Source organism: Oryctolagus cuniculus, chromosome 6 (assembly GCF_964237555.1).
Source record: "Oryctolagus cuniculus chromosome 6, mOryCun1.1, whole genome shotgun sequence".
NCBI classification, from domain to species: Eukaryota; Metazoa; Chordata; class Mammalia; order Lagomorpha; family Leporidae; genus Oryctolagus; species Oryctolagus cuniculus.
The window spans coordinates 101,023,733-101,033,421 of NC_091437.1; the positions used below are offsets into that span (position 1 = coordinate 101,023,733).

General features: G+C 40.1%; 1 pseudogene; it reads left to right on the forward strand.

The window, feature by feature from the left end:
- Positions 1 to 8,238: 8,238 nt before the first annotated feature.
- On the forward strand, positions 8,239 to 9,365 carry LOC103348152 (stress-70 protein, mitochondrial pseudogene; annotated as a pseudogene).
- The last annotated feature ends 324 nt before the right edge of the window (positions 9,366 to 9,689 follow it).

The window sequence follows — 9,689 nt, forward strand, 5'->3', positions numbered from 1 at the left end:
TAACTCCATAGAGTAAATCCATTTTTCACTACATACCATGAATATCTGTCTTCTATATCCCACAATGTTTTCAAATTCAGGTTATCTAATTCTTCTGTCTATAAAGCACTTTTGTAAAAATCAAATAAACTTGGGCTGGTGCTATTGCGTAGCTAATGCACCTGAAAAAACAGTGGAAGATGGCCCAAGTGCTCAGGACCCTGCACCCACTTGGGTAACCTAGATGAAACTCCTGACTCTTAGCTTCAGCCTGGTCCAGCCCTGGTCATTACAGCCATTTGCGGGAGTGAACCAGCAGTAGAAGATCTCTCTCTTCTCTCTGTCTCTCCCTGTCTCTATGTAACTCTGCCTTTCAAATAAAATAAATAAATCTTTTAAAAATAAATACAAATAAATGTACGTCTTCAGTGCAACTGACTTTATGAACCAAGAGTCATATTGAGAACTTTGCAAAGCAAAGTTGTTTCAAGGGGACAGCTGAACCTGGCCATTACTGCAGGTTTGAAGCTTTTCTAAATTTTGGAAGTTGAGGAAAAAGCACAAAGCAGAGGTTCCAGAGCAAGGGGCCAAATTCTTCAAATTGTGCAAACAGATATGCCCAGGGACTGCAGGGACTCCTAACAGGATAGCCAGAGGCCTGCTTACATCAGGGCTGGCAATGTTTCACTGGAGGAAGCAAATAATGATGAATGGGCGTGTCTCACTTATTTATTGGATAAAACACCTAAGCTTGGAAGCAGGCAAAGGTAAAGAGCCTCTCAGAAATTCCTTCTGGAGAAAATAAAGCCATGCAAACCTGTTTGTCAAAGAATAGACTGAGGAGCAGAAACCCAGGGAAACTTTGAGTATAACATTCTCATGACACAGAGAGGGACATGGGTGGTCAGGGACAGTTCATTTCTTCAGATCTCAGTGATGGTGAGAGAACGACACCTGAGGGGACTCTCCTGGTCACCTGGAGTTCCAGTCAGTGGTTCCACGGGAAGGGTCACTGAAGCCAGTGGAAAACAAGAGGGTTTATAGGTTACAACAACATGAGGCAAGGAATGGAGGATGAGCAGTCATATCATGACAATCCACAAAATGTGCTATTTTATTCTGCCAAGAGCACTTTTGAAACAACAAAAAAAACAATAAAATTAATATGTACATTTAATACTGAAATTTATTTCTCAAGGAGTTGATGGGGACAAGAGCTTGGTGCAGCAGCTTAAGTTGCTGCTTGAGATGTGCACATCCAATGTTGGCTGAATGCCTTGTTCCAGTCCTAGCTATTTGGGTTCCAATCCGGCTCCCCACCAATGTGCATCCTGGGAGGCAGTTGACAATGGTTCAGGTACCTAGGTCCCTGCCACCCATGTCGGAAACTCGGATGCAGTTCTGAGGTCTTTCTCTCTGTCACTCAAATAAATTAAAACAAAACAATATAAATATGTAACTTGGTAAAAATACATGCTACTCTCTACCATCTATCGTGGTGGCTCACTGACCACCTATAAAAATGAAGAAATGAAATGAAATCTAATGATGAAACGCTCTCAACCATCCCAAAAAGAAGGAATTAGTTTTAAAATAGTGCTCTTGAAGACAAAGACAGAACAAGTGTGACTGCAGAAGATATATTTATCTGCCACACTGTGATGTATGACTTTTCATATACATCAAATAACCATTCTTCTAAATTAATTTTACTGCTTTCAATTCCAAGATTTCTTGTGTAATTGCGAAATTATTGTTGGTAGTATATTGGGTCTGCTAGTAAAAGGGGAAATTAATATAGAGTTAAATGATATTAAAAGCTAATCTTAATAAGTCAATAATTTCTTCATACAAGTTATAGAATCCATGTAGAAACTTGGAAATTTATTTTTTGTAAAGTGAAGCATTTGATGATGTAATGAATGCTACTATGAAGTCAATTAAGAATGTAAAAATGAAGATACTTTTTGTTTTGGTAATTCAAAGCAATATATTTCATGAGACTCAGCATCTTGATAAAAATAATGTAATTTCTAATGTAGGAAACCAATGGGCCAGTAATAGACTTTGAATTACTTGTATAAACATAATTCATAATTGCATCTGTATTTGTTTTCTGTTACTACTGCACCAAGTTAACACAAACCTGGTGTTTTCAAACAGCACATATTTATTACCTTGGAGCTGAGAGGGTCAGAATTCCAACACAGGTCTCACTGGGCTAAAGTCAAGGTGTGACAAGGCTGCAATCCTCCCTTACTACTCCAGAAGAAAACCTGTTTCCTTGCCTCTCTCAGCTTTGAGAGGCTGCCAACAGTTTTGGCTAGTGTCCCTCTTCTTCCATCTTCAATCCAGCAACACAGCATCTTTTTGAGCCTGCTTCTGCAGTCACATCTCTTTCTCTGACCACTTGAATAAAGATTATCTGTTCTCATGGACTCATAAGACAAGACGGGACACAAAGGGACAATGCAAGGCAATCTTCACATCTCAAAGTCCTGGACTCTGAGACCAAACTGGCTGTTCTTGGGGCAAGTCGCCGGTCAGCAGCTTGCTGCCACTGACACGATTTGAGCACATCTACAAAGTCTTTATTATCATGTAAACTAACATGTTCACATATTCCATATATGGACATGGAAGTCTTCTGCCATCACAGCATCGAAATAAATTTTAATATCCTGCCAACCCATATATATATATGCTTCCATAAAGATGCAGAAGTCTGGCAGTCTCACAAATGTAAGTTTACAAGCAACAATACATGCTATAAAGAAAAATTCCAAGAACCAAGAAAACATAGAGCAGAGAAGATTTCCTTCAGGAAGTTTGAGCTAACAACTGACTCCCTGGTTATAAGCTAAATAAGCCAAGGTTGGTCAGCAAGTAAACTACAGAGTGTGCTGCTTTCAAGAAACAGAAAGAAGGACAGTGAGAAGGATGTGTACTGGACAAGGGAAAGAGTGGCATTATTAACCCCAACAGCAGAAGCAGGGACCAGCTCAGGCTAGCTTTTTAGTGTTAATTCTTTTTTAAAAATCTTAAGTGTACTGAGAAGTTACTTAAATGTGATAAGCAGGAAAAGTATTATAATCAAATCTGGGGTCTTCTAAGATGACTCTGGCTTCATTCACTATGGAAAGTGGATTGCCAAGGCAACAGTGGCTTCAAGTTACTAAAAAGAGTTAATGCAAAGTGCTATGGGCTCATCTACACTCAGAGATCTCAAAGTCACCTTGATCAATCTCAGTTGTTCACACAAGCCAGTTTTCCTCTAGTGTCCCCTTGTGAGAAGCAGATAACCCAACCAGTTCTACAAGCCAAAACCCAATTATAGGCCGGTGCCACGGCTCACTAGGCTAATCCTTCACCTGTGGCGCCGGCACACTGGGTTCTAGTCCCGGTTGGGGCACCGTTTTCTGTCCCGGTTGCTCCTCTTCCAGTCTAGCTCTCTGCTGTGGCCCGGAAGTGCAGTAGAGGATGCCCAGGTCCTTGGGCCCTGCGCCCGCATGGGAGACTAGGAGAAGCACCTGGCTCCTGGCTTCGGATCAGCGCGGTGCGCCGGCCACAGTGTGCCGGCCGCAGCGGCTATTGGGGGGTGAACCAACGGAAAAAAGGAAGACCTTTCTCTCTGTCTCTCTTTCTCTCTCACTGTCCACTCTGCCTGTCAAATAAATAAATAAATAAATAAATAAAATTTTAAAAAACAATAGTAAAAAAAAACAATTATAGTCATCTATACTCTCCCCTCTCTTTATTTCCCTCACTCATTAGTCAGCTCTAAATAGTGCTGGACTTTGTCCTTATCTTTCCATTTCCTCTGCCACCACCCTGGTAAAGACCACTCTCATTTCTTGTGCAGATATTGCATTAGTCTTTTAACTGACTCCCCCTAGTAGCTTCTTATATTCACTGTTATTCATACTGCAGCCAGATTGATCTTTCTTTTTTTAGAATAGATTTATTTTATTTATTTGAAAGACAGAGTTACAGAGAGAGGTAGAGCCAGAGAGAGAGAGGTCTTCCATTCCATTGGTTCACTCCCCAGATGACCTCAGTGGCCAGGGCTGAGTTGATCAGAAACCAGGAGTCAGGAGCTTGCTCCAGGTCTCCCACTTAGGTGCATGGGACCAAGGACTTGGGGCATCCTCCACTGCCTTCCCAGGCCACAGCAGAGAGCTGGACTGGAAGAGGAGCAACCAGGACTCGAACTAGCACCCACATGGGATGCCAGCACTGCAGGCTAGGGCTTTAACATGCTGTGCCACAGCACTGGCCCCTAGATTGATCTTTAAAAAGTGCAAATTTTATTAAAACTTCTCCAATATACTTTGCATTGCACACTTCCCATTCCTTCCTCTCTTCCTCTTTCCTTCTTTCCTTCTTTTTTCCTTCCTTCCTTCCTTCCTTCCTTCCTTCCTTCCTTCCTTCCTTCCTTCCTTCCTTCCTTCCTTCCTTCCTTCCTTCCTTTTCCTCTCTCTCTCTCCCGCTCACTCTCACTCATATGCATGCGCACACACACACACTAGATGTACACTTAGAGCCTATGAGGGGCTTTGTATTTCTCATAACACACCATCCCCAGCCTCAGTATAGCTCCAAACCCCACACAACCTGATGACCATTTACCTCTCCAGGACTTCTACCCCGTGGATGTCCTTCACCTTCAAGATTTTTTTTTTTTTTTTTGGTTTCCTTGAGTGCACTTGGCTCTATCTCAGGATAGGGTCTTTTTACATGCCAATTTTTAAGTCTTTCTGTCTAAAATATTTCCCCTTGTGAGAAAAACAGAGCCTATATGACTCTGATTCTCTTTCATATCACAGACCAAAGAGTATTTCCTTAAGGAGGCATTCATTATCTCTCAGTACAATATGTTCTCCTGCCTTCTTGAAGTTATGTTTATTTATTTAAAAGGCAGACTCTCTCACACACACATAGAGACAGAGAGAGAGAGAGAGAGAGAGAGAGAGATCAGAAGCAGAGGCTGCTCCTGATCCAGACACAGTGATATGTGATGCAGGTGTCAAGTGGCAGCTTAACCTACTGAACCACAATGCTGACTCCTATTACCTCTCTCTTTTAAAAAAAATTGATTTATTTATTTGAAAGGGACAGAGTGATAGAGAGAGAGAGAGAGAGAGAGAGAAATCTTATATTGGTTCACTCTCCAAATGACTGCAACATCCAGGGCTAGGCAAGGCCAAAGCCAGGAAGCAGGAACTCCATCCAGGTCTCTCAGCTGGGTGGTAGGAGCCCAAGTACTTAAGGACTCATCTGTTGCCTCCCAAGTGCATGAGCAGGAGTCTGAGTTGGAGGTGCGGAGTACTGGAGACTCAAACTAGGCACTCTGACAGGAGATGCCGACACCCCAGCAGGGGTTTACCTCTCAGTGCCATAACATCCACTCCCTGCTCCCTGCCCTTATTCTCCTATCTTCTTTTACTTTCAGTCAATGTTGGCATCAAGATCAAAATCCTAGTGAATCCAATTTCCAAATCAATGCTTATAATAAAGAAATCTGCCACCCTCCAGCTTGAGTTTTCTCTTCTAATGTTCCACAGTTCAAGAGACTAAACCATAGGATATATGATCTGTTTTTAATTTTATTTTATAGTCAGCACTTAACATGAATCTAAAGAACAAAAACTTGACCAAGGAATTTGAATGAGGTTTCTATAAAATTAATTTGATGTTTAGTGTGTGTTAGTTACACCCCAAATAGCTATTCATTAAATAAGAAAAATGAGAATTTTTAAAGCACGAAGTGTTCTGTACCAATAGATATACCAAGTGTGTTAGCACAAGTACTGTCTAGGAGCAGGAAAACGAACGAACCCATGTCATTGAGAGGGCTCCTGTAGCCATTAACCAGCATGGGAAAAATTGTGAACACAATAGGTGATTTTGCAAGTCATCTTAGTAAGGAAAGGAGTAGGTAAGAAATCTTATGTTCTTAAAGAAAAGAGGTGAGATATACTAATGAGACTGCTCAGAGAGGGTTGCATTTTCACCATTTGTGCCGTGTGATAGATTAAAAGGCTCCACTCTCCAAGGCTGTCACTCCATCACCCATCACAACACTAAATTCACTTAATTTTTTTTTTCACTTTAACAGCCAAGGATGTTATCACTTACACTGAGGTCACTGAGAGGGTAATACTACTCCTGGTGACGCTAATGAAAAGGTACAGCGGTGACATGAGTTAATTGCGTAGTTACCACACAATTACCAATTTATGTTCTAGTGATGTTAGCAGAGAATGGAGAAGAGCTAGGATCATGTTTACTGACTACTGCATGACATAATAATTTAATTTCCTATAAGAAAAATGCTCCATAATATGTTATTTTCATGAACAGGTTTCTTTGCATAAACAAAGGAAATGAAGAAAATCTATGCTTTCCTGTATTTACTATCCTAGGACTGTTTAAAAAATGAACCTAATAAGAATCTTTCATTTACTCTATCTCTGTCAATTACTCGAGTTTCAAAAATCCACCTGCTAGATTTTAAAATAAATAAATTTAATTAATGTTCAGCTATGAAAAAATAGATATTTTCTCCTGAATACAAGGTGCAATTCGACTTTGGTTTTCTATAGGTGAAGTACTAGACAATATATAAAAAGTATAGAGGGCTGAAATAGGCTAGGCTAGGGACTCAGTTTCCACAAAAGAAAAAATTACTGTTAAAAATGGTTTGTCAGATGGAAAAAATGTTTTCCTAATATTTGGTAGGTTGCTTATTTCCACTTAATTTTCAGGGTCTTTTAATGTATTATTATGACACATTCACAAGTCCCCAGAAAAGAAAAAGAATTTTTTTTTTTACTTTTTAAATTCACATTGTTGAGGTACAATTGATATATAATAGAATACATTTGTTTTAAGAGTTTATTTCAATGAAACATGATTCTCTAAAGGAAGGCATCAGTAAAAGGTAGGAACTGAATGCTTGTATAACATTATCCCTAACATTTCTAAATATACTTCTTGAGAATTTTTACTCCGAACACCAGAGTTCATATATTACCTATAACCTGTCCAGACATACAGTAAATATGAGTAAATTTCTATAAAAATAGTTTACTAGTTTTGTTATTCTCAGTTATAAGCTTCACACAATTAACTGATAATGAGCCACAATATACAGTAAGATAAGAAGCCAGAATAAAATTCATGCATTCTGTGCAATTTCCAATCAAAAATATATGCTAAGTACAAGGCACTTGGAGATGCTGGAGACAGAGTAGTAAACAGGACAAATATCGTCCCTAAAATTTGTTTCTTCACCCTTCCTAACATTTTTGGTTATGTGTCTAAAACCACATGCTAAACCAATTCCTGCTTGAATTAACCAGGTTAGATTCCATTCTCTGAACATTGACCAATACAGTCACTAATGCTTTCTTTTCTAATTGCTTGATCCCAACTATTGTCTTTGTCTGTATTTGCCTTGGCTGCTGACTCAGTGTAATGTCCACAGTGTAGAGTACATACGAGACTACATCCCATTTCCCTTGATGGGAAAAGCAATTTTCTAATTGTTTCAGAGCTGAACAGACTCCCCATTGTGTAGAAAATCCCCATCATGTATGTTTTTAATTGAGTCTTGCTCATAGTTACATAGGCTACAAAAGAATGTTAATGGTTAAATTCACTGGGATTGGCTAATTTAAATTCTCAAAGGGTGGTCATTGGGACAGTAGCATCAGCATCATTTGAGAATTTCTTAAAATGCAGATTCATGGGTCTCATCCCAGACCTACTCAATCAGAAATTCAAAATGTGGGGCTACTAAGAGATTCTACATTAACAAACTTCTGGTAATTCTGATGCACACTTATTTTGAGAATCTCTGGGCTAACTTATGCCGAGTTAGTAAATTTCTTGTGGGTTGAAACATCAAACTTTTATTTCTCTCCCATGGGGGATGGTGTTTGTGTGCTATTTGGCTTAGCTCTTTTATGATGTTCCCACTTCAGAACCCAGACTGAAGAAACATTGTTGCCCCTATTTTAGAGGGAAAACAACATCTGGTGATTAAATGTCCTGGTCTAGGAATACACATGTTGCTACCACTTAAAACTCTTTATCCAGCTCCTAGCCAATCACAAGAGAGTCGGGAAATGTTGTCCGATATATTCCTGGAAGACAGGGACAAGAAATAGTGAAGGGCTCATATGAACACGACAATGCACAAATCTGATAACAAATATTTGGTTTATTCTCCCTTCTGTGGACAAAATGCAAGAGGACTATGGCTCCATGCCAGAAAGCTATGCAAGATGCAGAAATTAGCAAGTGTGACATAGGAGAAGTGATTCTTGTTGGTGGCATGACTAGGAGGCCCAAGGTAGCAGACTGTGCAGGATCTTTTTGGCAGAGCCCCAAGTAAAGCTGTCAATCCTGATGAAGCTGTGGCTTTGGAGCTGCTATTCAAGGAGGTATGTTGGCTGGTGATGTCACAGATGTGCTGCTCCTGGATGTCACTCCTGTCCCTGGGTATTGAGACTCTAGGAGGTGTCTTCACCAAGCTTATTAACGGGAACACCACTATTCCAACCAAAAAGAGCCAGGTGTTTTCTACTGCTGCTGTTGGGCAGACTCAAGTTGAGATTAAAGTATGTCAGGGGGAGGGAGAGGTGGCTGGACACAACAAACTTCTTGGACAGTTCACTTTGATTGGAATTCCTCCAGCACCTCGAGGAATCCCTCAGATTGAAGTTACATTTGATATTGATGCCAATGAGGTTGTACATGTTTCTGCTAAAGATAAGGGCACAGAACACCAGCAGGCGATTGTAATCCAGTCTTCAGGTGGATTAAGCAAAGATGACATTGAAAATATGGTTAAAAATGCAGAAAAGTATGCTGAGGAAGACAGGTGAAAGAAGGGATGGGTTGAAGCAGTTAATATGGCTGAAGGAATCATTCATGACACAGAAACCAAGATGGAAGAATTCAAGGACCTGCTGATGATGTTACCTGCTGATGAGTGCAACAAGCTAAAAGAAGAGATTTCCACAATGAGGGAGCTCCTGGCTCAAAAAGACAGCGAAACAGGAGAAAACATTAGGCAGGCAGCATCTTCCCTTCAACAGGCATCATTGAAGCTCTTCGAAATGGCGCGCAAAGAGATGGCATCCGAGTGAGAAGGCGCTGGGAGTTCTGGCACTGGGGAACAAAAGGAAGATCAAAAGGAGGAGAAGCAGTAGTAACAGCATTAGATTTTGAAGCTGAAAGGATGGCATACGATGAAGCTTGGGATTGAAGGGACTTCCTGAGCAGAAATGAGCAAACTTCAGTCTTTTTACTGTGTTTTTGCAGTATTCTATATATAATTTCTTTAATATATAAATTTAGTGACCGTTATTAGCAAAGGATCATTTAATGGGTGATAATTGCAACAGTATAGCATTCACTATGTTTTGTCCTGGCCTGTTGTCATTTTTTAGCCACATATAAAAGAGAGGGTAGTACAATTTATTGATAACTATAAAGACTTAACATGGCTTTGTGTGTTCAAGGGGTGAAACCATCTCACACGCAACAATAAAGATAGTCAGCCAAAGATCTAGAACAAGATTGTATGGGGAAGAGATCTTTTCAAGTCACAAGTACTGCTGTACCAAATCTGTGTGTAAATGGGGTCCTTTAACTGAGGCCTTACTAGGCAAGCCAGTAGCTGTGCCATGTGTGTAAGT